This window comes from Telopea speciosissima, chromosome 6 (genome assembly GCF_018873765.1).
Source record: "Telopea speciosissima isolate NSW1024214 ecotype Mountain lineage chromosome 6, Tspe_v1, whole genome shotgun sequence".
Classification (NCBI taxonomy): domain Eukaryota; kingdom Viridiplantae; phylum Streptophyta; class Magnoliopsida; order Proteales; family Proteaceae; genus Telopea; species Telopea speciosissima.
Genome location: NC_057921.1, coordinates 60,612,456 through 60,620,374, shown reverse-complemented (window position 1 = coordinate 60,620,374; position 7,919 = coordinate 60,612,456).

Here is a 7,919-nt window from a genome sequence, read left to right as displayed (position 1 = left end):
ACCCTCTCTTGATAAAGTAATGGAGAAAAGTTTTATATAGTCGAGTGTCCTGTCCATCAATGTCCACGCCCAACAAAGTGGGAGTGACCGCTCTATCCCATATAAAAGGTAGAAAATTCACCCCTATGATACTTCTGCTCCTACTCTCATTGGCCCCATGTGCACACGGAGGCCACACTCCCCTTCAAAGTAATGCATATTACATCAAGGGTTGAGGTAGGGCTGAGGGGAAGAAAAGATGAGAATCTAGAATATCCAGATTAATTTTATTTAAAACTGTGAAACAGTGAAAGTGAAGGGTCATTATCTTTCTATATAAATTACCTTTGAAATAATCGTACAACAATGAGAGCTATCTCAAAGTGTTATGTCCACCCACCATCGCAATTTGGATGTTACTTTTTGGCTTTTAATAGCCCATTATTGTCTTGACCCCTTGGGCATCACCAAAAGACACCCATAGCAAACATTTACAAGGTAAACAATAAAAATCAATGTTATGATGAAATTATAATTGTGTACTTTTACCTATGTATATATTTTGATAAATGTTAATTTTTATTTATTTATTTATTTTTTGCAAATGATTGTCTATTTTATGTGGTGGAGAGAATTATCTACTATGCTTAATTTTGTGGTCATCGAAAGGTGATGTGGTAATTTTAACTATTGGATATTTCAATTGCACTCATGGATTTTTCAAAAGTGTGTCTAATACTTGGCTAACTACATTAGACTAAAAAACAAGTGAGCAGGGGGGGCCTTACCTATCTACAAAATTTCAGTTATATTAGGTTTGCCAAGTGGCCATAAATGTGTGTAGACTAGATAATTATCTACTTTGTGTGAAGTAGAAATCTCCTACGACCTTTCTTTTTTACTCATATTTGTTTTAGTCAACTACAATTGCGAATGAAATATATGGTTAAAGGTTTACAAAAAAGAAATTTATGATTAAAGGATCAAAAGAAGAAGGATCAAGACATGATTCTATTACAAGATGTAGCCACAACAATACGAAGATCCCTACAAGTTGGGGCAAGCGACACCTTCAATTTGAAGCTTTAGTTAGGTATTATTCTTTTAGGAAACACCCCATGACATCATAGTGCAATTTCACTCTCACATGGGTTGTTTTATTATTTTATCTTTCCTATTTTGAATATGTGGGTCTTATATGGATGTTATCTTTTTGGAACATCAATTGGTGTGGTGTGAAGATTCCTCTCTACACTTGTAGCTTAGGGAACCCTCTCTCCATGCTTTTATTTTGGGGGTATTTATTTTGATGTTTTTACCCTTTTTGGGTGCGTTTGTTTGTAACCTACCAGGAAGGTTAGGAACAGATTTTGTAACCATACTTTTTTATCCTTGTAGATCTGAAGTGTCAATTATCTATAGTGCCTAAATACGTAAATTTGTAGAAACTCTGATCCTCCTCATATCACGCATGCTGATGACTTCGTGCGCCGCGGCTTCGCCGTCGAGACCCTCATCCTCATCCCCTTCCCTATCCTAATCCATAGGTTAGACGCAAAATCACAGAGTTCGAACAACTGAGCACCGAGGGTTTAAAATTCTTGCCAGAGCTCAGTGACAAAACAAATTTCTTCCTCCTGTACTACCCACTAGCAGATGTGTTATGTGGTGAGGGCTTAGAAGGCGGAGATCGATGATGTGGTCAGCTTTCACAAGAGACCAAAGAGAAAGGGGTAGGCTGGAGGCGGAACCCTGTTTTGTATATTTTAGAAGGAAAAGATATACGTATGTATATGAATTCGATAGTTCTGATTGCTAGCTCTTCGTCTCTGGTCTTTAGTGAGGCCTTTCCGTTGTTGTTGTTTGAGGGAAGAGAAGTCAGCAGAGCGGAGGGATTCGACATAGATCCTCCTATTCCATCAATTTGAGAGTTTAAAATTCACTCTAGAACGGTTGTCTGCAGAGAGAGCTCCCCTAAATTCAAATTATATTTTTGCAATTATTTTTTCCCCCTTGGGAAGAACCGAATCAATACCATCAATCTCTTTCGGTTTGCTCTGCATCAGAACCTCTTGTGTGTTCCACAATATCTTGATTGCTGAACTGCTTCTCACCCTCCAGACGGGAAACTATGATGCACATGCCCGACCAGTTGTAATGGCTGAATTTTGGCATATTTAATCTCCTCTCTGCAATATGTCATGCCCAATGTTTAGGTTGGATGTTTTGATGGAGGCCCATCAAACCGTGGTTTGAAGATGAGCTGCTGCTCATCGATTGGGTGAGGGAGAACTATGTGACAAGAGCTAATGAGAGGAGAGGACCAAGGTGGGGGCAGGGGTGCTGTTGGCGGTAGAGGAGGGTTCCGGGGAAGAAAAGGGTTGGGGAGGGGAAGTTGGAGTAAGATGAACCTCAGCCATGTTTGATTGGATCGTATGTAGAGAGGACGAAGTTTTGGCTTAAGTAAGTTAAGCCAGTGGCTTTGACACAAGTTGAGCCTTCATCCAAGCTAAGCCTAGTTAAGCCAAAAGTGAAATTACTTATCTATCCCTTTTTTAAATTGCTCAAAAGAGAAAAGCAAAGGTTAGAAAAGAGAGGTTACAAAATTTGTTGTAATCATCTCGGTTACAAACAGTTTTACCCTTTATCATATACCTTTTTTTGTTTGGAAGAATGCTTTTATCATATATCAAGCTATGTAATTGCCTCTTTTTTATTTCCTCCTAAATGTAACTATCGACATAGATCAGATACGGAATCTAAATATAATTATGAGCATTCAAGGAACAAAAGGGAAGGTTGAAAATGACTAGGTCTTTATCTAATTATTTATTTGGGTATACATTCCTTTATATCCTTCTACATCATAAACAATGGGACCTGCCCCTTATTTATTTATAAAATTTTTTTATAGATGAAAACAACTAGGTTGAAGTGACAAGAAACTTCATGAAGTGCTTCGTTTATCTAGATTCTAGATGGACAAGTTCGTGCAGGGATTTCTCTTCACGGGTATCTTTTGAGAAGACCATTTATTTGCCATGTGGCAACTTAGTATTTATATCGTGGATTTGTTACCCATATAATCTTTGACTCACGTGATAAATTTTAGGGGTGTCAACGGGTTGGGTCGGGCCTGCCCTAAACCCTAACCCAATCCTAGAGGCCTTAACCTAAACCCTGATCCGACTCGACCCTGTCAGGACCAAGAAATCCTCAATCCAGTCCCGATCTTGTCAGGGTTTTTCCTGACCCGGCCCGGCCCTGATTGACCCTGATAGGGTCGGGCAGGGTCGGGTTGGCCCTGATTGACCCTGACCCTGATCCTAATTTTGTCTGTAATCCCATGTGCCTTTAGGGCTTTTTTTGTCTTTTGCTTTTTAATTTTTTTATTAGGCTATATATATAAATAAATATTAGACCAAAAAATATATATATATACATATAAATAAATAAATAAATAAATAAATATATATATATATATGTAATATTATATACTTATAATTAATACAGGGTCGGATTGGGCCGGGCCGGATTAAGCCAGGGATCTAAACCCTGAACCGACCCGACCTTGCCAGAGTCAAACTATAACTAAACCCAAACCCGCCTTCAGGATTGAAAAATCAGGGTCAAATTCGGGCCGGGCTCAGAGCGGGTTCGGGTCAGCCAGGCTTTATTGACACCCTTTTAGTCTAAGTTCTTGAACTAATTGCCCACAAAATCTTTGACCCATGCAATAAATTTTAAACTAACTATTAAAACACGTGGGATAGTAAAGAGTGTCTATATCAAACGCTGAACAAGTAGTGATATTCTCATAAAAATAAAAAAAAACTAGTGATATAAAGTGAATAGAGTTTGGCATGATGTAGGCAAAATCACAAAAGAAAACAAAGAACTTGTTGACGATGGAGAATGGAGGCAGAATTGGCAATGTGGCTTTACTACACTATTATGAATCCTTCACTATTTTCTTTTTGGGTATGCGTTGATTATTTCGTGCACGACTGTGCTAGGTGCAGGCACATACCGAGGCATAGCACTGGTAAGTGTTTCTTTTCTCTTTTTTTTTAGGATAATAAATAAAGAGATTTTATTGAATAACACATACCATAGAGATTTCCTCCGAGAAACAAAATGAACAAGAAACCACCAAGAAGTCCTCCCTCTTATCTAAAAAATGGGTTTCTCTAGCAGGAGAGGGAGGAACATGAGCTAGAATAACAAAAGAAAACTGAGAAACTAAAACCAGAATGTCTTCTACAAAAATGGGTTTCTCAACCAGAAGTAGGAGGAACATGAGCTAAATAGCAATAGAAAACTGAGAGACTAAAACTAGAATGTCTTCCACAACAATCCTAGTTGCCCAATCCAAGGTCACAAAGACACCATTAATGGTATTGTTTGTAGTATTGGCTGCAATAAATCCACACCCCTATTACCTCACTAAAATTAGCTAGGGAAAAAGAACCCTGTCAGGCTGCATAGTATATGATAGCTTTTCCCTGTGTTTCTCTCTCCTTCCCTCCCATATTTGCCTTCTATTGTGAAAAGAGAGAGATAGATACAAGGAAGTGCTAATGTACACTACACAGCCAAACAGGGAACTCAATCTCTTTTTGGACAAGAGATTATTGTCTAGTCATGTGGTCCTTACATTAGAATGGGGTCAATGAGAGCACACGGGCATCAACATAAATGAAAATTTTATTTCACAAAGGGTGGGACAGTAATTTCGTATGAACACAGGTCACATGACCAGCCAATGTTCTTTTTTCCCTAATTTTTTAATTTGAATTTTAATAGATTTTCAAAATGTATTGTTTCCAATCGACACTCAATCTTGAGGATCAGATATGATATGGCTTCTTGCCAATTTCAATCCGATCTGGGTTTCCAAGTAGTATTACATCCAAGGTCCGAGGGACCCTCAAATCAACTTTGTATTTGTCCTAATAGATATGTTCGATCTAATCTAGATCCAAACAGCTATGTTACATCACACTCTTCGATAAATTTTGTTCTTGTCCTGATCTGCAACATGTCGTTAGATGGAATTATATACTAACAATTTTTATTAAATTTGGTTGATCGTATTCTACCCAGTTTCCTATCAATCATTTCACTTCATGTATTGTAGGGTAGGTATCACCATAAAGAGAGAGTTACTTTCGACTTTGTGTAACAGGGATAAAGTAATAATGATATAAGATAAATGTACTAGTTGAAGGAAAACTTTGTACTTTTATTTTTGCCCTTCTCTCTAATTACTGTAGTAAGAAAAAGTTTCCCACGTTGGCAACGTGGAAAAAACCTATATGTTATCACAAATTAGAGGTTTGAAAAAGGCATCAACCCATGTGAATCTCATACTAAAAATTTTTTTTTTTAAAAAAAACAACGTATGGAGTCATCAGTTTTTGTGAGAAAACATAAAAAAAAATCCGCACACCGACAATATGCAGATCTTTTTTGTTGGAATTTTCAAAATATTGATGTGGGACTTTCGACTGTGAAGAAGGAGTTTGTTTAGCTTACATGTGTTAGTGGTCATTTATCACATGCTATGTTTAGAAGAGATTCTAAGGTGTACTTGCGAGGACGGTGATCGTCCAAGTGCGCCGTCCTAACAAGTGCGTGCGTGTGCGTGAAGCGCAATGTAGCGCTTTGATGTCGCACTTTGCACTTCTGTGAGCCCAATGGTGGTGACCCATATAAACAACCATGTCCAAGTCCATATATAACCCACAAGTTAGTCAATTAAGTAGAACAATTCTCTTAGTTTCAAGTGATTACTGTCTCTGCAAATCAATAATCAGTCGAGCCTGATTTATCTTAGGAGGCAGGTTTGCTGTAACCCTTTGCAGTAATAGAGTGCAAATACTGTCTTAAGATTGTTAAAAATAAGAACACAATTGGAGAGCACGGTAAGACTGTCTGAGTCAAACGAAAACGTTCTGTCCTTAGGCAATCTTACCATGCTCTCCAATTGTGTTCTTATTTTTAACAATTTTCTTATTTGTCACAAATTAGTGGATTGAAAAATGCATCAATCCATGAGAACCTCATATTTTTAAAATAGATAATAATAATAATAATAATAAACAATACAATTATGCCCCTTGGGCACTCCTTGGGTGTTGAGCTCCTCGAGAAGAACTAGATCCTAACCTACATAGGTACCCACCATCAAATGGTCCGCTCCATAGTTCATACTCCAAACCCATGACCTAGTTACCCACCACCCAATTTAAAGGAATTTAAAGGCAATAAGTAAATATGGCAATCCCCATCCAATGGATCCATCAAAAAAAGAAAAATATTAACACAAAGAAGAGAATTTCTTATTGCCACATAGGTTTAAAAAAAAAAAAAATTTATTATAAATAAAAGATCCTAAGGAAAAAGAAGACTCCCATAACCCCAAACCCAAGCATCTCTTATCATAATCTTCAATTTACAATGCAAATAATACCAATCAAAATATGATGAATTGTTTTTTAAGTAAGAGAGAGTGCTTTGTAAACACTTCATAGATAATTACACCTTTTATATAACTAAGCATCGAATGTCCTTCTGTAAGATGAGCTGTATAAGTATGACACAAAATATAGACCTCTATCACTTTAATGAATAGTTAAATGAGATTAAAACAACATTTTAAATAAAAATAAAAACAAATGAAGGTAGGTTTTAGGAGTAATTAATTCTAAATTATAGGACCTACTTTTAGGGTCATAGTTTGGTTTGGACGTTTGGTAAATGGTGGCATCTAAATATCTTCTATTAAATTAAGTTTTTTTTTGGGGTGAAAATTAAGTTTCCATTTACTTACATCTTAATCTATGCTACAAAGTTTAATTATAATTATAGAAGATGTAGAATTTCAACTATGTAATCAAATAAGGGCTCCTGCCATCAATTCAAAGTTTTGAAATGACATAAAACTCCAAAGGACATGTTTATCAGTGCTCTAAAACTCCTACCTCACCAGTCACCACCCGTCGCCAGTGTAGGGTAGGGGAATCTCTCATGCCACATCAATGGCGATACAGAGAATGGTATCATTCACAGAGAGCTTACACGACATGAGAGAGAAAACAATAAAAAATCCACAACATGGGAAGGTTTTCAAAGTTTCCCGTGTCAATTTTGTCGGGGGAACCTTTCATGCTACATCAGTGGTGATATAGAGAACAATATCATCCACATAAAGCTCACATGATCGGGACAAGAGAGAGAAAACAATAAAAAAAATTCATATGAGAGGACAATAGTACACTTTCGACATGGGAAAGATTTAAGATTTCAAAGTTTCCTACGTCTCCAGCGTAGGGGGAACCTCTCATGCCACATCAGTGGTGACATAGAGAATGGTATCATCCACATAGAGCCCACATGAGAGGACTATAGTACACTTGCAATGTGGGAAAGGTTTCAAGGGATCGAGAGGGTTCTCATAGACGAGCACACCAATGAGATGCGATGAACAGTTTTACACATAGAAGGGCAGCAAGGTCATTTCATGAGAGAGAGTGTGCGTGAGTGTGCTTGCGTACACTCTCCCGGCTGGTTAGAGAACCTTTTTTTGCCTTTTTCAAATGATAACTCACAATCTTCTTTCCATGTTTGGTGCAGAACTGCTGTCATATTGATTTAAATAATGGATACAAACAAAAATGGGCTCACAAGAACCATATCAAATGTGATTCATGGATTTGATTACAACCCTTGAAGATTCTTTATTATTATTATTCTCTTTGTCGATGATTATTTATTGACTTGACAAAACATACACTCACCATAAAAATATTTCTTTAAATGATAACAAAAGTACCCCAATTAAGGTCACAAGCTCATCTGTCCCTACAGACCTAGTTAAATCTAAAGAACACAGTAAAGAGATAGGAAATGGAGAAATTAAACAAGGAACAGCAAGA